Below are 24,020 nucleotides of genomic sequence, written 5' to 3' on the forward strand. Positions count from 1 at the left end.
GTATGGGCTCTAAAAAATATCATGGCACATCAGAAATTTTAAGTGAGCTTGGTATATTTTCACCTGGAAGCAATTATGTAGACTGTATTGAATTCCTTTATATCATAATGTTTTGCATATATAAATTAACAGTATTATCAATTGGCTTCTTAGAAATGGTTACATAAGTTCTAGTAATATTAAAAATATATTTAAATATTACATCCATACATATGGGTTAACATACACATATAAAGGCATGAAAGCCTAATAATTTCAGAAGCCAGTATCATAAAACAAAGGGGAAGGAGAAGTTAAGTAACAGCAATATGGCTAATAAATAAATAATACATTTTAAAATGTCTGACTTGCTTCATTTATATTAAATAAATGCAATTGTACTGCCTTCTTCAAAGATTAGATGAAAAGGTAATACTGCAATTGCTAGTAGCCACTTTCAGGGTGGTTAATCAAGTGAGGCTGGCCTGACTCTGAATTTAACTTACTAAAAAAAAATTGTTCAATATCTCTCCTTATAACTTACAGAGATCCATCTTATTCTCAAAAGATGCAGTAATACATTTCTAATGTTCTTTAAGCACTACTTATTTTATATTTTAGAAATTAAATTAAAATAGATGGGATGGGATATTCACTCATTTCCTTGATCTGCTAAATACCAGTACACTACCTCTTTAACAGTCTTAAGTCATATTTTGATAGTATTTTCCCTTACCACTGCAGCTTAAATGTTGTCTTTAATGTAATAATCTGCTTTGAGATAATATTTTTGAACTTTTATTTTATCCTTTCCCTTTAAGAATCAAATTTATGTCCTTATCTTTTTGTCCATAGTATTACTAAACATTCTTTAATAGTTGTCTACTATCTCCCATGTGATTATTATATTATTTTCACTTTTATTTCATAATTTTCTCTCAATGACAACTAAATATTATGTTGTCTTTCTCCTCTACTTATTTCTCTATTAAAATAACCCCCATATGTCCACATGTTGTAAATCAATGATGGAAGTAAGAATGACCTACTCAATAATTACATTAGGTGGAAAATGTCCAAACTACTTAAGTAAACCTGAAGGAAAACTAACAGTAGTATTTAGGTATAACCCACATGGAGTGTTGAAACGGGAAGTATACAAAATGATAAACAGGTTAGAATGACAAGTCTCAGATAAAATCTTTATGCAAGAGTTCTTAGCTATCTCATTGAAAGGTTGAATAAGTGATAGAAAGTTAATTATCTTACTATATTATCACCAATTCCTGTGTATTAAGAAATCCTCATTTTAAGATCTCACCATGTGAAGTGTTTGACTTTGATTCGAGGGTAAGAGAAGATAACCTCTGAGATTATGTGCTCATGATTTCTTAACCTGAATTTCTTCCTAAAAGATTTCTAAAATTCAAATCTTACCTGTACTTCATTTATTTAATTTTGCACAACTACCAAAATTAATCTCTGTTTATAATTTAGAGGAGGAAAGGAAATAAATGAATGGGTCAAATATGACTTCTCTGGTGCCTTTCCTTCCAGAGAATGTACATCCCAATTCAATTCAACGGAATTTTATGGAGCATGTATTGTATATTTTGACACCATGGGGCATACAAATATTAAGTAGATACAGTTTTTGTCTCACTGGAATTTATAATATACTGAGAAATTAAGATATTTACAAAATATAGACTGTAGTTGGTACTATGAGAAAAGTACAAGTCACAGTGAGCAAAAATTTTTTCAAAAAAGCAAAAGCAAGTACTTTCAATGAAGGAAATGAGAGGTCAAAAAGGGAATCAGTAACAGCTTCTTGGAGACAGCAGCATTTGAATTGAGCATTTAAGGTAGGACAGGATTTTGGCAGCAGAGACTTACAGGAAATGCATTCTGGAAGAAGAGAGAGGCAGCCTGTATAAAGACATTTAAATAAAGTCAGGATGTATTCTGATTAGAAAGTTAAACAGAGTTAGAAAGGTAAGCTCCAATAAGGTGGGGATTATTCCAAATGTGTCACTTAGGAGATGTCACCGTGATGTCTATCCTAAGGAAGATCCTTAGCCAAGAGACTTAAGGACACCTGAATTAGAGTCACTAGATTGGAGAGCTCTGCAGAAGACTTGCCAAGCTGAATGTGAATTCAGGAAAATAACAGTAGGACAGCTTGCTGCTGCCTGGTGATCCATTCTTTATAAGATGCTGCCTAATAGCACCTTGTTCTTGGGCCAGGTCCAACTATCTAGAGGCAATGCCAACTTTGCTGAATCTTGCAATTCTCAGCTTCAAGCCGTCATCAGAGTATTTATGTGTATGTTTCCAACTTCCCAGAAATAATTCTTTGTTTGAAATCTGAAATCATCTTTGAAGATTTGGCAGACAAAGAGACAGAAGAGAGAGGTGAAGATCAAGGGCAGGAATGATAGGAAAGATGTCCATGCCTTGAAAAGTGACTTTTAAATATTCCCAGGTCCTCCAAGCAGCTCCTGAAATCTGCTGTGTGAATTCTGTTAGGCAGAATAATTTTATTCATAAGAATTGTTTATGTGTGTCCACTGTCCCAGGAACTCCCAAAGTTGATAGAACTGTCCTGTCTTATTCCTTCTATAATATTCTATGTTTACTGGAGCTTGTACTAACTGGTATCTTGGCACCAAAATAGAGAATAAGTAGTTCCCAACTAGGGACAATTTCCTCCCCACAGATATATGGCAGTGCCTAGAGACAATGTTGATTGTTAAGACACGGGGATAGAGAAGTTGTTGATGCTTGCAACTGGTGGGTAGAGCCAGGGGTGCTACTAAGCACCCTACAATGCACAGGACAGCCACCCACAACAAAGTTTTATCCAGTCAAAAATGTCGATAATGCCCAGCTTGAGGATTCGTGCCATAGAGAGAAAGGACATAGATAAGAAAAGAGGAGTGAACAACACTGGGCTTTGGATATTGAATATTAAATAGATTAACATGTTTTTCTGTTTTGTGTGTTTTTTTTCCCTAGAGTTTAGAGAGAATTTCTGGAGATTCTTTCCTTAGCATTCAGTACTACTTCCCAACTTGGTGGGGATATGTTCTTCTCTGTAGATTGACAGGGCCAGTGTCTTCCTGCAACTGAGAGATTAGCTCAGGCCCTAGTCAGTACAAAAGCATACATGTTGGTAGAATCGCCATGGAATGTAAGGGAAAGGCGTTACTTAAGATGACTGTTTACTCCTTTTTTTTTTTTTTTTCTTTTGATACGGGATCTCACTTTGTTGCCTAAGCTGGAATGCAGTGGCATGATCTCGGCTCACTGCAACCTCTGCCTCCAGGTTCAAGCAATTCTCGTGCCTCAACCTGCCAAGTGGCTGAGAATACGGGCGTGCACAACCATGCCCAACTAATTTTTGTACTTTTAGTAGAGACGGGGTTTCACCATGTTGGCCACGCTGGTCTCAAACTCCCGACCTCAAGCAATTCACTCGCCTCCACCTTCCAAAGTGTTGGGATTACAGGCGTGAGCCATGGCGCCTGGCCTTCTCTACTCCACTTGAAAGAATTTAAAATGGATTCCTTAAGGAAGGCAGGTAAAACAAAATTCTCAGCTATGAAAGGAGAGAAAATAATCTGTCTCTGGGACTCTCTCAAAGGTCTAGCCTTCTGTTGCGTTTTAGACATATTGGCGTGACCAACTTATTCTCCATCTGAAGTCACTGACTTAGCGTGTATGTGAAATCTGTCTCTACCATGACTTTGGGAGTCTGTAGAGGCCAAATACTAAAAAGATAATGATGTTAGAGTGGTAGCACATCAAGAAATGGCAATCTTCAAGCAGAAGCTAGCTAGCCATATGTATCCCTGAATGCTGTAGAAGGAGTAGAGATCTTTATTGATCTCTTAAGTATCTTCCAAGCATAAACACTGATTTTAATTCTTTTAAAGTAACACAAGGAATGTCAAAAAAAAAAAAAAAAAAGTCAGGTTGACTTTCTAAATGAGGTGAGGGGAAGGTGAGTGCAAACGTTTCTTAAAAGTTTTTTTTTGTCTTGACACATACTCTGTTTTACCCATCTGTAAGGCAGGGTAGGCGGCTCCAATGCACATTTTATGAATTTGAACTTGAGATGACTCTAGTTTTAAAATAATAATGGTAATGTGTTAAAAGGGTGACAAGAACTCCAGTGCAAAGTTGAAAGTCTGCACACTGACAGGCTAATTAATATAAATAGTAATTACCATAGCCAATCCACATTAGAGACTGGATTTTATTTGGCTAAGTATGAACTAAGTGTGTTAAAAATAAAGTTATTATACATCGTAGTGAATACTAGTATTACCGACAGACCAGGAACCCTGAAAATCAGATACTTTCACAAAGGGAGGCAGAAGAAAAGACTACAGCCTCAGCTTTGGGAGTGATCCTTCCATTGGGACTCAGTAACCTCCCCAGCACATTTACAAACGTGTGTATCTCCCTATTTTAAAAAGCAATATAATTGTGATCTACCACTACTGTTCAAGCTAATTTACTTCCTAACGGTTTATTTGCATAGTGAAATTTGCATTTTATTTTACAGTAAATGTTATTATTGCTCCACCTGCCCTCTCTTAGATGGAACACCAAAACTAACAGTGAAAATAGAAACAATTTAAGAAGAGAACAAATATTGGAAACATCTCACTTAGGCATCCTCGCTTGACAATACAGAATTTGGCAGCCAAGATAGGGCATGCCAAACCTTGATACTTTCTACCTTTCGTGTATGAGTGTGCCAGCTTTCCATTTCAGTCATCTCGCTTCCTGTTTCTCTGTCTTTCCGCCTCTCTCTCTCTCTCTGAGTGTGAGTGTGTGTGTGTGTGCGTGCACGTCCAAGTGCTTGTGTCTACCGTTGCAGTTCAATAAAGGTAATTTCCACAAGTGACGCTAAGCCATACTAAGTTCATTGTGAGGGTGCATTCATACTGAGAAATGTTAAAGACAAGTAAGAAGTTACATGCAGGCATAGAATGACTTACCAACCTTTAACATCACTCCTGCCTGCCTGACATTTATTGGCCTCAGGCAGACAGGAGTCCAAACTGCAGATCACAGCCTAATATAAAAAGCATTGCTGGCTGGGCCCAGTGCTTCATGCCGGTAATCCCAGCACTTGTAATCCCAGCACATGCCTGTAATGCCCACCTGGGAGGCCCAGGTGGGTAGATCATCAGGTCAGGAGTTTGAGACCAGTCTGGCCAATATGATGAAATCCCGTCTCTACTAAAAACACAAAAATTAGCCAGGCATGGTGGCGGGTGCTTGTAGTCCCAGCTATTTGGGAGGCTGAGGCAGAAGAATCGCTTGAACGTGGGAGGCAGAGGTTGCAGTGAGCTGAGTCGCACTACTGCACTTCAGTCTGGGTGACAGAGCGAGACTGTCTCAAAAACAAAAAACAAAACAACAACAACAACAAAACATTGCTTTCTAACTTCCTAATGTTATCAATAACACAAAATCTGGGGATATATTTTCCCTTTTTGTTGAAGCACATGTATCATTAATATAAATAAACCTATATATAAAAACCCATATATACACATATATATATGGTTTTTTTCCTGGTTCAAAATTCAAATTCTAGGGTGACAGTTGTCATTTTAAATGTGACTCACTATAGTCATTTAGAGGGTTCTGTAAGAGATAGTTAGGACTTTATTGCCCAGGGAGCATTGGCAGGTAACAATTCTCAACAGCTTTTAATCATTTCAACAAACTTACACACGTGTGTCAATTAGCTTATTTGGGAAAGTTAACACAGAGAACGATAGAGTGCTGGAATCAAAAGAAAAAATATTCCATAAAATTTTTACATACAGAAAAGAAAATGTAGGTAAAAACATATTTGAAAGTTTATTTATTTAATCCTTCAGCAAAAACTCTGAATTTTCAATAATAAATTTCATGTTTATGTTATTATTGATGATAATTCTTAGATGCTTCATAAATAAAAGTATTAGGGGTAAAACTTTTAAAATGTAATGAATTAAATAAAAAATTGAAGGCACATAATTAAGCAAAGTCATTTTTCTCTTTGAAAACTTTAATCATTGTACAATTAAAGGCTTCCAAATGAATGTAATGGGAAGTATTTTCAGTTACAAAGTCACAGAAAGGAAGTACAGAATGGTGAAGTCATGGACTGTAGCTTAACTACCTCAATTAGAATCATAACTCTCACCCACCACACTCAACTATGTGCATCAGTTACAGGCAAAACACAACCTTTGGGCCAAATCCATCCCCTCGTCTCTTTGTGTAAATTAACCGGAAGCCAGCTATGCCCACTTATTTACTTATTGTCTTTGGCAGTTTTCCAGCTGAAGAGTTCGCTCGTTAGGACAAAACTGCAAAACTGTACATCCCCAAAAGCTAAAAAGATAACTATTTGGCCCTTTAAGGAGGAAATTTGTTGACTCTTAAATTATGTAACTGCTATGTGCTTTAATTTCTTAATATGCAAAATGTGAATGATAACAGTAACTCCTAAGGTAATTGTAAGGAATAAATGAAGTAATACATGAAAAGCTTGGAACTATTTGGATACATAATAATCTTTCAAGAAATGTTATCCATTATTGCACATGGAATATTCTTAGTAATACCAATCTTCCCACATCCAACCACAGTACATAACTTCAAAATCTTGTTGAAGGTCTTTGTCAGACAAATCGTTCTAAAACAAAACACAACAAAACAATAACTATAACAAAACAGTTCAAATATTGACTGAGTTTATTGTAGTTTCCCGGCCATTACGAGCCACTATATTCCTTGCACATTAATAGCCAATAAATCATGTAAGCATTTACCATTATTATTTCACCAGAATCCTGAAGGCTTTTACCTTGTTTGCCACTAGCTCGTAGGAGTATGTAGTCCATGGTCAAATGCTTCTCAGTAAAGTTAAACAAGTGGCAGCTGGCACCATACAGCTCTGTTATAATGAAAACATGAGGTGGCTGCCATTACACAGTCCTGCACTAATGAGAACAGTAGGAGGCTAGCATTACAATGGTCTAATGAAAACAGGAAATGGCTGGCATTAAAGTGGTATAATAAAAACAGGAGGTGGCTAGCATTACCCTGGTAGAAAAAATAAATTAAGAGATGTCAGGCCTACCCAATCTCATCTCCATTATATATGACCACGGTACTCACCATTTGGACCAGTTCCACTCAAAGCCAACCCAGTGTTGGATGAAAACATGATTTTTTTTTCACACTTTGCTTCAAAAGTTTCTTCTGTTTCAATGTGTGTTTTCCTTCTGCAAATGCAAGCACGTTATAAAATAACGATATAATTTACACTGAATTCTTTCCCTCCCCCTTTACTCCAAAAAAAGCAACATTATTTCCGACTCAGAAGAAGATTGGCTGGAATAAAAGCCAACAATTCAAAAGGAGTTTCTAATTTTGTCCTTGCCTTTTCCTCACCATTCTCTTTTAAGTATCCAATGGTGACTAAATACTCAGACTTGCATAAAACACACTGAAAAGGAACACAGAAAGAAAAAAAAATGTTGTAGAGAAAAAAAAATAAGCATAAAATCAATCATTTAACTCATTCAACGAATGGACTTTTTTCTCTGAACAAAAGGTCACGTTTATTCATCCATTGGTTGATTTTTAAAAAATATGTTAGTGTAGCTAGAAGACTCTTGTGCATAGCTCTTACACAATAGATTTGCAAGAATCCTGTGCTCTGTTGTAACTCACAGAGCCAGCTGTATCTGAATCACTCTGGTTTTTTTTGTTGCTGTCTTTTTTGGGGGGATGGGGGACTAAAAACTGAGCAAGTTGGCACAGTTCAAGGTCAGTACGTTAAGAAAGCACATCAATCCGCTGTCATTCGTGGCTCCAATTTCCATTTTAAATTTATATATCACCTGCTTTGTTTTTTAATTTAAAAATGCATGCATATGTACATATTCGCCAACGACTTCCAAACAAGAACAATGCCAAAAGTATTAAATACTTCTATGGAAAGGATCCTGTTTCTGTAGGCTCAGATACTGCTGAAAGCTTTAGGATCCTGATGCCGAAAGCAGAAGCAAACATTCTGATAAGATACTCAGGTGAGAAAACAGCAGTGTGATTCAAATAAGGTCAAAATAAAACTTTTTAGTCCAGTTGTATACACTGATAACATTTTAATTTTCTCTGCTCCATAATTTTTATTGGTTTTCTCAAATATTTCTGAATATATCCAATTTCATGAACACATTTCTAATATACTAAAGAAGCAAGAAGGTGACAAGGAAAAATAATTTTCTTATATTGTCCCCACTTACCTTCTACATTTAGGTAAGGTTAATTCTTCCTTTGCTGAATATGCCTTTATTAGAAATCATCAAAATTGATATAAAAATTTAGAAAGATAATGGACAACAAAAAGTCAATTAACATTTCTTATTGTTTTCAAAGAGATGGAAGTTATAATATTAAAAAAGTGCTTTTGTCCCATGTTTAAAGGCAGAATAAAATTAATGATGCCCTGAACACTAATACATATGCTGCATAAAATCTGTTGCTGGGCTTGCATGGGACTCACAGACATGGCTTAATCGAGACACAAAGTGATGCATGCCATGCATTCAAAATTAGCATCTGGCTCGGGGCCACTAAATTTGGCATCCCAAGAACTGATTCTATGCTCTGCCAAGTTTCTGCAGGGACTAGACTCACTGAATTCTGAATCACAGCCTCTAATTTCCTCTTCAACAGAATCTCTTTGAATTGTGAGAGCAGAGAAACTTGCAAGTGGACATAAAAATTGAATGTGAAATATAGAACTCTTCAAAGAACATTCTAGATAAAAGTTGGATACAGAACGTGAAATATTTCCTGTTAATCAATTGTAATATGGACTGCTTACTAGCCAGCTTGCCCCATTCAATTTGTTTTCCTTACGCAAAGAGGGTACAAGATAGGCTGCCGGTTCTGCCAAACTCCAAATAAATACTTGAAAGCTCATAAATTTCGCATATCATAAATTTACTTGACAGGTTTCATCACACTGTAAGCAATATTTTTTATTTGATACATTTGTGGAAGAAATGGTGTTTTGCCCTATTTCCAAACTAATCAATTTTGTCATGGTTGGCATCTTTATTACATTATTAAATACATCAGTCAATACCACCTGATGCAATTGAGTCCTGTTATGTAACAAAGTTGCTAAAACTATAGATTTTTTTTCCCAAAGTCAAATCAACAGGTAGAAAAGAAAATTATTTTTAATGGAATTTTTTAAAAAAGTATCACCATTGAAACTATTTCTGATTTAAAATAATAAATTGACCTTTTTTCAGGTTATGCTCAAAATCACTGATAATTGTGTTTCGCTGAAAGTGCTGCATCAAGCATTTGATTATACATGATTTCAGCTTTTGCAACCCATGAAACCAAGCACCTGGAAATTACAAAGGGATCACAAATGAATGAGGTGGTAAAATGTAAGAAGGACTTGAAAAAGTCTTGCTTAGAATTCAAAAGAGGGGAAGAGAAGAAAGGCTTAAAAAACATCATTTAATAGGGGAAAGAGAAATCACTCTTTATTTTAAATTATTTTTTAAAAACTCTACAGAAAAGGTAAGTTTAGTAAGTTTTATTGCAGGTCAATAAAATTGTTTTAAACACAAAAGATGCTAAGAGAGGGAAAATTCAGGGAAAAAAAAGTCCAAGTGGTTAGTTTCCTTCTCTACTGAAACTCATTAAAATAGCTTTAAATGCCAATATACAATAAGAACACAGAATTAAGTCAAATTTTCATGGACAGTGTCAGCATTATTCTAAAAATTTAGTATCTTATCTGGAAAAAGCAACTTAATTTCTGATTTACCCTCAAATCAGAAAACCTAACAACCATTCAATCGTGTTTTTCAAAGAAAAACAAAATATTTAATCTTATCTAGAAAAACAAAATTTCCATGATAAAATTATTGTATTTTTAGCATATTTGAACTCAGAATTTCACAAGAACTGTTGGTAATATTTCACATTGGAGCAATTTATATGTGACTCACCTCATTAAAAGTGAAAACTTAAAGACTTTGTGTGTCAATGTTTTTACGATAAAGCTCTCTCTCTCTAGGTAGAAACATAGATACACATACAGATCTATCTATCTATTTCCTACTGGTTCTAGTTCTCTGGAAAACCCTGACTATTATTATTACTAATATTATTGCACGGGCATACCATAATATTTTCAGTACTTGAAGCTAATTTGTTTAATGGTAGTTTTGGTTTTAGGACTGTTGAGGACAATGTTGGGAAATGCAGCCTCAATTAATTTTTTTACCCAAAGCACATATAAGTTGACTATCCCAAACATCTTTTCAAAAGAATTGACACAGAAAGTAACCACCCAGCTGTTTTAAAGAATAAGTAGAAGTTTGTGTAGTGAAAGGAGGGATGAAGAAATCCCTGCAAATAATTCTAGGAAATTGAAGCAGTACATATAAAATCTGGATGTCTGAAAGATCATGACTTATTTAGAAAATTATATTAATAGGAAGCTTTCTACTAGAATGATCAATTGCTGTCAAGCACATTGAATGATTTCCTGGCAAGTATGTTATAGAGGAGGATTTCTCAACATCTCTTTGAAACACTCGGCTTCCTTAAAAAAATACATCTAAAACTCTTATTAATAACATATTACTTATATTAGTTAATTATGTGCGACAAATGCAAAACAATGTGACTTAATACATTGATAGCTGATAACCGAACAAAATAAAAACATTTGCAAATTGTATATAAACAGGAATACAAAACCAACAAAACTCAGATTAGCCTGGAATCCAGCACTTTGGGGGCACAAGGCAGAAGTGTCACTTGAGCCCAGGAGTTTGAGACCAGCCTGGGCAACATAGTGGGACCTTATCTCTACAAAATAAAAACAAGAAAATTAGCTGGGCATTATGGCACATACCTGTAGTCCTAGCTACTCAGGAGGCTGAGCTGGGAGGATCACTCAAGCCCAGCTCACTTGAGATTTCAGTGAGCTATGATCTTGCTACTGCACTCCAGTCTGGGTGACAGAGTGAGACTCTGACTCTAAAAATAAATTTTAAAAAAAGAATACTTAAATTAACCACAATTAATTTAAGATAATGAATAATTGTGTTTCACTGAAACTGAATTGCCACTTGAAATGTTAATATGAATATAGCACAGTGCTCTGTTGAGGGACTGACTGCAGGTGGTTTTGAGTTTGGCACTGTGCATCTTACAATGACGTAAATCTCCTACCACTCATCTGGTTTTGACCCACTGTAAAACACTCATTAGTACACATACCCTGGTGTCTTTTGAATGAATGCAGCATTTACATATTAATTATGTCTTTATTCTTTTCTCTTTAGCCTACAAACATGGTGTTAGGTTCAAGCTTAATACCTAATTTTTTTAAAAATCTTTTTAAAAATGAAAACCTATACTTTAAAAGTTCTGGGAGAAAATGTTCCAATACTCAAGGATATATCTGCATATCCCAGAGAACATATGGACCCCAATTGAAAGAAATTATTAGAGAAAATATTTGTATTATGTTAATTTGTTATCCTGAGGTATTGGAACCCAAATTCTTTCTCTTCTCCTTATTGTGGAAATAACCTATGGTTATACCACCCTGAACATGCCCAATCTCATCTTATCATGGAAATAATTATCTTGTTCCTCATCTTGTTCCTCAGAAATTTTTCTACAGAATATAACAACGAAATATACCTAGTGTAAATGACGAGTTAATGGGTGCAGCACACCAACATGGCACACGTATACATATGTAACAAACCTGCACATTGTGCACATGTACCCTAGAACTTAAAGAATAATAAAAAAAAAAAAGAATGAAATTGTGAGATGCCATAGAATGTGCCATAGAAACATAATGAAATCATGATACAGCTTTAGTAATTGTATTTGAGTTCATGAATGAAAGTTGAATTCCTGCCATTATCCACAATTTGGTTGGAAAAAGCAAATCAGTGTCATCCAGGGAACTTCCATACAGTGAGAATAAGTTTAGGTGGAGTGATAATCTTCCATATATTTCCAAATGAAGTAAGGCCAGGGAGATAAGGCACTCCTTAACCAATCTTTAATTTCCTCCAGTTTGGCAAGGTTCCTAACAAGGAATCAAGAAGTGGCATTGAAGTATCTAATTCTTACCTTGATAAGTCCTTAAAATGCAATTTACTGTTACTTTCAATTACTATATATTCCACAAGTGTTGACTATATTTGGCTTACGGCAGTCTCATAGTCAAATAATGATGAATGAATATAATGGTCTGTTCTGTTTTAACAGAAATCTAGTGTTAAAGCAAAATAAGATATTTAGACTAATCTCTATGACTCCCACTTGAAGTTTTAATAAAGTGCCAAAACAATGTGTTAAAACTAGAGTGAAACAGTTATTTCAGAGAGACAAATTTTTTTTCCAGGAAAATAAGTGATTTCCTTCCTAAGAAAGTGATAATTTGGCATGTTTTCCAAATGTGTTATTTATATTAATTATCTCAGTTCTAGAAGGTCCTACTTTATATTACTAAACAACTTAGTAGGTAGCAATGAATTCAAATGTCCTGAAGTATGGCAAGCATTCCCCAATTACACTTTAATTGAACGTACCTTTTCTGAAGTTTTGTCATATGGGTCATATGTATCTCATAATATATATATGTGTGTATATATTGGCTGTTTAAGATTTACATGGTGGCCAAAAGCAAAACAACAAAACAAAGAAAAAAACTTACTGAAAAACATTGGCAGGGAAGACGATACATATGGATGTGGGTGGCAGTGTTTGAACAACAGATCTTGTCGTCCCTAAGGGAACATTTCAGGAAAAAAAAATATATATATATATACACATTTAAAAGTATATGTATATATATACTTTATATATATTTTATATATAAAATATATATATACACATATATAAGTATATATGTGTATATATATATACACACACACCAAACTAGTTCATTGTGTCACATTGAGTGAGATTATTTGTATGATATCAAAATTACAACATTTGCCATGGTTAGCTTGGTGTCCTTGGATCTTATTATCTTATTTGTGAGACAGGATTTAAGATACTGCCTTACTCTCACATTGTCCTACACATTTTAAATGTTGTTTCACTTATATAGAATTAGTTTTAAAATATTGAATTAGCATTATTTATGTACACTGAATAACATGGATATCTATCTTTATTTACTGCAGCAGCCCATCACGTGGCTTGGAAGCAATCGAGCAGAATATTTTAGATTCATTGTATAACAAGTCCTAAAATGCTCATTCCTCTTTTTTTACTCTCATTGAAAACTTGCTTTCCTTCTAATATAAGAGATATAATTAGAGATCATTTAGTAAGAACACAGACTTTGAAATCAGAGGGATGTAAGTGCAAATCTGCCTCAAAGTTTTGCAAACTGAGACATTTATTGAAATTATCTGGATCATGAGTTTTATATGTATGATTATGCCTACTTCATTAGGTTATCGTGAAGGTAAAAGTGAAACTTTATGATTTGATTTACAAACAAAATAATATCTGGATCATATTAATTTCTTTTTAAATGGTGGTGCTGATTATCAACAAATCCCTTTATTATTCAAGTTACCTCAACACAGAAAACATTCATTGAGCTTTAAGGATATATGCTAGATACTGTATAAAATAAAAATATAATTAATCTTAGGTGTATAATAAGTGAATATAGGTGTATTTAGGAAGGTGGGAAGAGACGCATATTTTGTTGCAGTTATTTTAACATACTTCAATCCCTTTGATTTCAAAAATACTTTAGATTATATCTTATCATCACTCTCTCTTTTTTTAATGGATGAAAATATTGAAGCCTAGACAATTTAAGAAACTTGTTTAAGGTCACAGAAGATTTTAACCAAAGTTCAGTTTCGAGATATGTGTTTTCTCAACAATGCCCTATCTGTCAGGCAACCTATGGGCACTTTTTTCAAGTATTCATACACCATTCGCTTCTCATGCCTTCCACTAAACTAACCCAATCCAAGACACCATTGTTTCTAGCCTGGGTTACTTTGTAATTTTCTAGCACAGCTTTCTGCTTCTAGCTTTTTTCCTTGAAGTATCTGTTCTCAACTCTGAGGGATAATTTTATTTGTCACCTTGACTAGGCTAAGGGATGCCAAGATAGCTGGTTAAACATTATTTCTGTGTGTGACTGTGAGGATGTTTTCAGAGGGGATTAGCATTTGAATCAGCAGACTGAATAAAGATCCCTCTTTCCAAAGTGGGTGGACAGTCATCCAATCCATTGGAGGCCTGAATAAAACAAAAAGGTAAAGAGAGGGCAAATTTACCCTTGGTTGAGCTGGGACATCCACCTTTTTCTGTCCTTGGACACTGGTGCTCCTGGTTCTATAGCCTTCAGTCTCAGAACACGATTTACTCTATCAGCATCCTCTTGTTCTCAGGACTTCAGAGCTGAACTAAATGGCATCACCAGCTTTCGTTGTTCTCCATCTTGCGTTTGGCAAATCATGGTACTCCTTGACCTACATATTCTGCCTCCCAGTGGGCAGAAGCTCAGGTTGTGTACTTTTCTTACAAGGAGAAATAGACAAGCTTGCAATTATATATTAATTCATGAGATGTAGACAGTCATCTAGCTGGACAGTAAGAGATTTGAAAGGAACATGATTGGGAAATTGGTGACAAATTTGGGGAAGAATGTGGCAAGATCTTTCTGAAAGGGCACAAAATATTAAGATAATTGTGTTCCATGTGAATGCTCACCAAAAGGTGACCTCAACAGGGGAAGATTTTAATTATCAAGTGAATGGAATAATCTGTTTTATGGACACCTTTCTCCCAAGTCACTCCTGTCATTGGCCAGTAGGCTCATAAACAAAGTGTCCGTGATGGCACTGATGGAGGTTACGCATGGGCTAAGCTATGTGGGTTTCCATTCACCAAGCCGACCTGGGTATGGCCACTGCTGAGTGCTCAATCTGCCAGGAGCAGAGACCAAAACTGAACCCCAGATATGGCACCATTCCCCAGGGTGATCTGCCAACGACCTGTTGGCAGGTTGATTACATTGTAATGCTCCCACTGAGGGTAGAGTAACATTTTGTCTTTACTGGAATAGACATTTACTCTGGATATGGATTTGCTTTTCCTGAACATAATTTTTTTCTACTAATACTACTCTCCAAAAACTTACAGAGTGCCTCATTACCATCATAGCATTCCATACATATGGTGCTCTGACCACAAAACTCACTTCACAGCAAAAGAAGTACGGCAATTGGCCTGTATTCATGGAGATGACTTATTTCACCATCTTCTCCACCATTTTGAAGCAGTTGGTTTAATAGAATGGCTATTAAATGGCTATTTTGAAGTCCCAGTTACAGTACCAGCTAGGTGGCAATACCTTGCAGGGATTGGGCAAGACTCTTCCAAAAGGCTGTATATGCTCTGAATCAGTGTCTAATATGTGGTGCCATTTTTCTGATAGGATTCATAGATCCAGGTTGAAGGGGTGGAAATAGGAGTGGCATCACTCATTATTGCCCCCAGTGACCCACTAGCAAAATGTTTCTTTCTTTTTCTACAACAGAAACAGAAAGGCCTATAAGTCTTAGTTCTAAACAGAGAAATACTCCCACCAGGAGACACAATAATGATTCCACTGAACTAAAGACTGCCACCTGGCCACTTTGGGTTCCTCATGCCTCTGAGTCAACAGATAAAGAAAGGAGTTACAGTGCAAAGAAAGAAGTTACAATGCAAAGAAAGGAGTTACGGTGTTAGCTTGAGTGATTCATCTGGGGTACTAAAGGGAAATTGGACTACTACTGGAAATTGGACTACTAATTGGAAATTGGACCACAAAAGACTTAAAGAAGACTATAGCTAAAATACAGAAGATCTTTTAGGGCCTCTATTAATATTACTATGTTCTGTCATTAAGATCAATGGAAAACTACAACAACCCAAGCCTTGCAGAATGACAAGTGGCTCAGACCCTTTAGAAATGAAGGATTGGGTTACATTGTCAGGGAAAGAACTATGACCAGCTGGGGTGTTTGTGAAGGCAGAGAATTTAGAATGAGTAGTAATAGATAGTAGTCATAAATGCCAGCTATGACCACATGACCAGTTACAGCACTGAGGACTGTAATTGTCATGAATATTTCTTTCTTATTTGATTATGAACACATTCATATGTATATATGCATATATTAGCAACTATATTTGTTCTCTTTCCTCTCTTCTTCCCTTTTCATGGAACATAAGATATATTAGCTCTATATCAGTGTTTTAAGTACTCTTAATTTTAAATCTTAATATTCAGGCTATAGGCTGTTAGAAGAGTAAATGTCACTCAAGGACTTCACTTTTCTGGGGAAGGGATTATTGGTTTTCAGTTGTATGCAAGATAGTCGTATCACGTTTTGTGAAATTATGACTTCACTATTGTCTTAATTAGACTATAGTTTAAAGAGATGTGAATATTAAGTTAACAAGGGGTTGGCCTTTTAATTTTATGTGTCAACTTGCCTGGGCTAGGAGATACCCAAACAGTAGATTAAACATTATTTATGGCTGTGTCAGGATGGTGTTTTCAGAAGAGTTTCGCATTTTCATGAGTAGATTGAGTAAAGAAGATTGCCCTTATCAATGTAAGCAGACATCCTTTCATCCATTGAGGGCCCAAATAGAAAAAAAAAAAAAGTGGAGGAAGAACAAATTAACTCTCCCTTTGAACCAGGACATCCATCTTCTCCTGCCCTCCCACATCAGTCTTTGGTTCTCATGCCTTTGGACCAGGACAAGAACTTAAACCATCTGTTTCCCTTGATCTCAGGCCTGGGGACTTGGACTGAATTACCCTACTGGCTCTCCTTGTTCTTCAGCTTGCAGACAGCAGACTGTGGGATTTCTAGGCCTCCACAATCAAGTGATCAAATGAGTCAATTTCCATAATAAATCAGTCTGTCTGTCTATCTATCTATCTATCTATCTATCTATCTATCTATCTATCTACCTACCTACCTACTTACCTATCTATCTTGGGTCATCGGTTCTGTTTCTCGGGAGAACCCAGTCCTATACATCAACCCAATTTCCAGAGTCATACTTTGTAATCATAACCTGCAATTAATTCCTCATGTTACTCAGAGAAAAAGCCAAAGTCTTTATACAGGCTTACAAGATGGGTCTTATGTTTACTGCTATCATTTAACATACTGCTGTCCTGTTCTCTCACTCTATTTTCAAGTCCACTGGACTCTCTTCTGGACATGAACTTGGCCAGTTCCTTCATTTATTTCAAGTTTTGACTTAATTCTTACATTTTTACTGAGGCCCACCCCGCCACTCTAAAACAGCCATCCTGATCACTCTAAATCCTGCTCACCTTACTCCATTCCCTGACATTCCACATCCTGTGTAAAATGGTCTATTTTCTTTCATAACACTTATCATTTTCTAAAATAGTAAATCATTTACTTATTTATATTTATCACCCAATCTCACCACTAGAATCAAAGCGTTTTAAATGCAGGGGATCTATGTTTTTGTTTTGTTTATTTGTTTTCTTCATTTTTGTTTCTCAAGCACCTACAACAGTCTTCCTGGAATATAGTGGGTCCTCAATAAGTACCTGCTAAATAAACTTGAACCTGAAAACAACTTAATAGATATTCAATAACTAGGAAGGTTGTGAACAAGACTTCAGCAAATTAACAGTGTAGGAGAAGAAGCTGATTATGGAGGTGACATAGAATCTATAGAGTTTGAGGTTATTTTTATTTTAGATGGTATAAAGTCATCAGTATGGATGAAATAAATAAAAATATATCATTAGAAAAAGTTGGCTGGCCACAGTAGCTCACACCTATAATTCCAGCACTTTGGGAGGCCGAGGTCAGTGGATTCCTTGGGCCCAGGAGTCTGAGACCAGCCTGGTCAACATGGCAAAACACTGTCTCTATGAAAAGTGTAAAAAGTAACCAGGAGTGGTGGCACATGCCTATAGTTCCAGCTATTCGGGAGACTGAAGTAGGAGGATCACTTGTGCCTGGGGAGGTAGAGACTGCAGGGAGCTGTGATCACCCCATTGCACTCCAGCCTGGGTAGTAGAGTGAGACTCTGTCTCACACAAAGAAGAAAGCAAAGCACCAAGTGAATTCTGATTAGAAGTTTGTCATGTTTGTCTCCATAGTCATTAAAACTCAGTACTGGATAATAGGATGCATAATAGACAGGCAAGACTAACAAACATTCACTACTTGAGAATTGTGAGACTAGGAGGATTTACGCCATTCTGAACTCTGACCCAAGGTAAGCTAAAAAGTAAAAATAAACAACAAATATTGTTTTTCTTAACCTTTTGTAAGTAAAAAAAATATTCTTAAAGACATTTATGTTGTATTTTTTTATAGATAGTCTCAGTGTTTGCTTGCCAAGTATTAAAATATTATTTAGGCAGAAATTCACAGGAGTTACTGTGCTCTAGTTTTCTTCTTTGCAGGCTCCAACTTTGGTGGTTGCCACTTCAATTTTTCAACCTCTGTCCAATTGTGTATACTACTTTATCCATTTGTTCAGCCACTGTTAATAATGTACCTACTCAATGCCAAATGGTGTTAACAATCCTGAGGATAAAATTGTGAACAACATGTAAAGGCCCTCCCCTCATGGAGCTTACATTTTATGTTCAGATAATAGTTACATGAATAGTTATTTTGAGATGGTGATATATGCCATGAAGATAGTAAAATAGGTAATATAATGGAGATTTACTTGAAGGATGGAGTTACCTTATTAGACCATTGGTGAAGGAAATTTTCTCAGGGAATGTAATATTCCAGCTATAATTAGAAAAAAAAAGAGAAAAAATAAACAGAAAGATTATCCAGGACGAGTACATTTCCTTCAAAGTGAGAACAAAATTGGCACACACATACTCTCTCTCACACACACACTCACACACTTAGTAGCCTGGAGTTAGTGTGCAAGGAGGCAACAAATAAAAAACAAAAATTGGCTGAAGAAGCAAGAAGTAACAAGGGGCCAATTATGCAAATTCATGCAAGATATAATAAATGACCAGGATTTTGTTTTGAAATGCAAAGCAAATGCACTAAAAGATTTTAAGTAAAACGGAGGCTTAATTTTTTTACAATTATAAAAAAAATTATTCTGGCTGCTATTAGATAAATGATTTGAATGGCATTGAGAGTATAAAGAGTGACATTACTTAATAGGTTATATGTTAGTAATCCTGGCTCAGATTAGGGAATGTTGGTGCAGACTGAAAGATTTGGGCAAATTTAAAATCCATATGAGCATAAAACCAATTGATGGATTGAAGTGGAGAGAAAAGCAAGAAGCAAAGAGGATGAAAAGATTCAAAGATAAATTTCAGGTGTTTAATAAGAAACTGGGTAGACTGTGGTGTTATTTGCCACAGTGAGGACAAAAAGGAGAGAAAATGGATTTGGTCGAGAGTTGTAAGAGTTTTTGTCATGTTATATTTGAACCTCACATTGAGTCATCAAGTTTAGCCCAGTAGAGGCAGTTTTAGCTGACCAATTTCTATTAAAGAAGCAGAGAATGTTATTGTATCATTGCCTCCACCAAGCAGCAGATTTAAATGGCACCAAAACTTCAAACATCTCATTGCTTTCTAAATTGTAAAAAACTTCAAACTTCCCAATGTTATTTACAATTTTTTGAAGCATTAAAAAAAATCAAATTTAAATAAATACCTATACTTGTCCTCCAAAGAAGGTTACAATAAAAAGATATTCCAAATAAAATACTAAAATCAGCTCAATAAAAATTAATGCTAAAGTCATTTTTTATTCCAGAAATGCAAGGATGGTTCAATATTAGGAAATACATTGAGGTAATTACTATAATAATAGGCACACAAGAAAAACCATATTATCTATGTGGACACCGAAAATGCATTCATATGTAATGTATGTAATGTACATTCCTCATTTTCAGAATTTTCATAGAAATCGAAACAATGAATATTCCTTAATATCATTAAGCATTGAACTATTTAACCTTTCCTATTAAAGCCAAGAACAAAATAGAATTTCAGTATTTCCATTCTTATTTAAAATTATGTTGGAAGTATGATCAGATGCAATTGGGAAAATAATTGGCCATATAAAAATTGAAAGGGAAAATGTAAACTATTTGTATTTAAAGCAGTCATAATAACTTACATTGAAAAGCTAAAAGAAACAAATAAAGAAAGCATTGAAACCAAAAACAAAATGAATATATACAATAAAAAATTTAGTAAGTTCACAAGATACAAAATAAACACACTAAATTTTATATATATACACACATACACACACACACACAAGAAGGAAGTGTAACGGAAAACTTATCTATAATAGAAAAAAAGAAAGTGCAAAAGAAAGACAAACCCTTAGAAATAAACCTAACAAGTAATGTGAGCAAACTCTATGAGGAAAAAATTAAAATACTTCTGAAAGATATAAAAGTATACTTGAGAAAATAGAAAAGACATATTATGTTATTTATTTGGATAGGTCCACTTAATAAATATGTAAGTTCTACCCAAGTTAATAACTAAATTTTGTTCAATTCTATGACTTTTTTTTTTTTTAACGCTTAAGTGGTTGACTCTATAATTCATACAGGAAAAATATATTTCTTAGCTCTATTTATTAAAATAATATACAAGCAGTGATACTCTGGATGCACCAAAACCTAGATCCTGCCTTCAAACAGCACTCCTAACTAAAGAAACAAGTCTTCTTGAAAAAATAATTATTTTTGGTATAGGCTGAGGAAAACAAAAGATGAGGTAGTAACATTTTATTGTGCTCAAAAGACCCCCAAACAAATGAGATTGTGTCAAAAGGACGTAGGCCCACTTGACTTGGCTCCCATCACCCAAATTTAGGGCAAAAAGGATAATGTCTTATGTCTTTCTTTTTTTTTTTTTTTGAGACGGAGTCTGGCTCTGTCGCCCAAACTGGAGTGCAGTGGCCGGATCTCAGCTCACTGCAAGCTCCGCCTCCCAGGTTTACACCATTCTCCTGCCTCAGCCTCCCGAGTACCTGGGACTACAGGCGCCCGCCACCTCGCCCGGCTAGTTTTTTTTGTATTTTTTTAGTAGAGACGGGGTTTCACCGTGTTAGCCAGGCTGGTCTCGACCTCCTGACCTCGTGATCCGCCCGTCTCGGCCTCCCAAAGTGCTGAGATTACAGGCTTGAGCCACCATGCCCGGCCAGGATAATGTCTTTCTATAGTTAGTGTAACATGCTGAACAAACAAAATCCCTGAGAGCATAGTGATACCCAAGAAAGTAAAGAAATAAAGAGCAAGTAAAAAGATAGTCACCACTGAAGGTAACTATTATATCAACTTTAAAAATTAGTAACCTAATTAAAATAACTAAGCACTTATCTTGCTCATGCCATTGTCCCAGCTACTCAGGAGGCTGACATGGGAAGATTGCTTGAGGCCAGGAATTCAAGGCTGTAGTGAGCTATGATCTCGCCACCTCACTCTAGCGTGGGAGTCAGAGTGAGACCTCCTCTCTAGCATCGCTGATAGGGAGAAAATGTTACAGCATATGCCTCCTGAATACAATACAAAGGAACCAGAATTATGTATGTGTGTGTGTGTATACAAACTATATATATACACACACATACATATATATACACACACATATATATGGGTGTGTATATATGTATAGTTTAGTTTGTACACACACACACACACACACACACACACACACAGTCTCACTCTGTCACCCAGGCTGGGATGCAGTGGTGCATCGTCATCACCAGATGATGATCTCGGCTCACTGCAACTTCTGCCTCCCAGGTTCAAGCGATTCTCCTGCCTCAGCCTCCCAAGTAGCTGGGATTACAGGAGGCCGACACTATGCCCGGCTAATATTTTGTATTTTTAGTAGAGTCAGAGTTTCACTATGTTGGCCTTCCTGATGTCACGTTATCCACCCACCTCGGCCTCCCAAATTGCTGTGATTACAGGCGTGATCCACTGCGCCCAGCCATGATACGTTCTTAATATAAGTTTTACTAGATTTCAAATCAAAATCTCAGAACTAATATTCATTTTATAGAAAATGCCAGAAATAGAGAAATTGTTTCAGTGAAGCCATAAGAAAACAATGGTTAAATCTAGCATACAGAATATGTAAAGATAACTGGCCCATTATCTTTAAATTTCAATATCCTTCTTTGAAAAAAAAATGTAATGAGGCTGTTCTGCCAAAGAGAGGAAAAAGAGACAAAATAACCAAATGCATTGCAATTCTTTTTTGGATTTGATGTGTGTTTAGGGTAAAATGTTAAGGTGTCTGCAACTTATTTTAAGTGGTCCAGAATAAATAAATAAATAGGTAGATATTAAGAAAATGTGATAAGATGTGAATAACTGAATCTAGGGATATGGATATTTAATACACTATTATTTGAAATTTTATCTGTTTCAAAAAATTGTAAATTAAAAGTGGGAGGAAAAAGAGCAGAGAGTAAGAAAGCTGGAGATGATGTGTGAATATTTTCTCCCGTTCTGTAGATTGTCTCTTTACTCTGGTGATTGTTTTCTTTGCTGTGCAGAAGCTTTTTAGTTTGACGTACTGCCAATTGTCTATTTTTTCTTTTGCTGCCTTTGCTTTTGGGTCGTATCTAGAAAATCATTGTTCAGACTAATGTCATGGAGCTTTTTCTCTATGTTTTCTTCTAATAATTTCTTCGTTTCAGGTCTTTAATCCAGTTTGAGTTGATTTTTGTATATGCTGAAAGGTAAGAGACTAATATCATTCTCCTGCATGCAGATATCCAGTTGTACCAACAATATTTATTACAGGGATTGTCCTTTGCCTTTTGTGTGTTCTTGGCTGTAAATGTGTGAATTTATTTCTGGGATCTCTATTCTGTTTTATTGTTCTGTGTGTCTGTTTTTCTGACAGTATGATGCTGCACATGATAAATATGTACCATTTTAAATGTCAATTTAAAAAATAAACAAATATATTTGAACATAAAAAAAGATAAAGCTGAGAAATAAGTGTGATCAAATAATATAAGCAAGCCATGACTTGGAGTTACTAACTTAGTACCTGAATTTTTATGTATGAAAGCTCGTATAACATCTATTTCATGAAAAAAAAAAAAAAAAATCTCCTTTCTAGAACTCAGCAACCTTGGGACATTTTATACTACAAAGACAAAAAAGGCTGTAATTTTTGCTTTATAAATGCATTTCAGAGAAAAAGTGAGTTGAGCAAGAAAGTAATTTGGTAAATAAAAACAGTTTATTATTTAACAAAATACCCATATTACTCACTTTCCCTAAAAATAAATCTTTGAAGGTATTTGGAGAAATATAAAGGAGGTTATATTTATGCCACTAAAGTGGTGATTTAAAATTGAACATTAGGTGTTAATGCTTTCCAGAGTATTGAGAATAATTGGTATTTTTGAAAAAAAGAAAAACTTTCATAGCTTTTAAAGTTTATAAAATCGTTTTTACGTACATATCTGTTAGTATAGAAGGAGCAAGCATAATTTATATACTTAAAACCTAGTAATCTTATAATATGAAATGTTTGTCTTCAGAAACCATCCAACTATCTATACATCTCTGCCCTAGAATTCTATTTCTCCAGTATTATTATGTAAAAGAGAAAATGCTAAGCAAAGGCTTACTGTGTTCTAGGCACTATTATAAGTGTTTTATCATAATTTTGCTATCTATGCCTCACAATATTTCTATGTAATTATGTAGTATTTTTACTTTAATTATATAGATAAGGAAACTGAAGTTTAGAAGTTCACTAACTTGGTCAAGGATATACAAATAGCAAGGATGGAGCCACTGTTCAAATCTACTCGGTAAAACTGGTGGTCATGCTCTTAACCACTCTATATTTACTACTTCTATGGGAAAAAAGGCAA

The 24,020-nt window shown here is 35.3% G+C and overlaps 1 long non-coding RNA gene across 1 annotated transcript; it reads right to left on the bottom strand.

Annotated features, from left to right (window-relative positions):
* Nucleotides 1-5,673: 5,673 nt before the first annotated feature.
* On the bottom strand, nt 5,674-9,245 carry LOC110741696. Its single transcript, XR_002518395.2, has 3 exons — nt 7,174-9,245; nt 6,860-6,949; nt 5,674-6,688 (listed from the first exon to the last, which is right to left on the bottom strand). It is a non-coding gene; the product is annotated as an uncharacterized LOC110741696 (long non-coding RNA).
* Nucleotides 9,246-24,020: the final 14,775 nt, after the last annotated feature.

This window comes from Papio anubis, chromosome 15 (assembly GCF_008728515.1).
Source record: "Papio anubis isolate 15944 chromosome 15, Panubis1.0, whole genome shotgun sequence".
Classification (NCBI taxonomy): domain Eukaryota; kingdom Metazoa; phylum Chordata; class Mammalia; order Primates; family Cercopithecidae; genus Papio; species Papio anubis.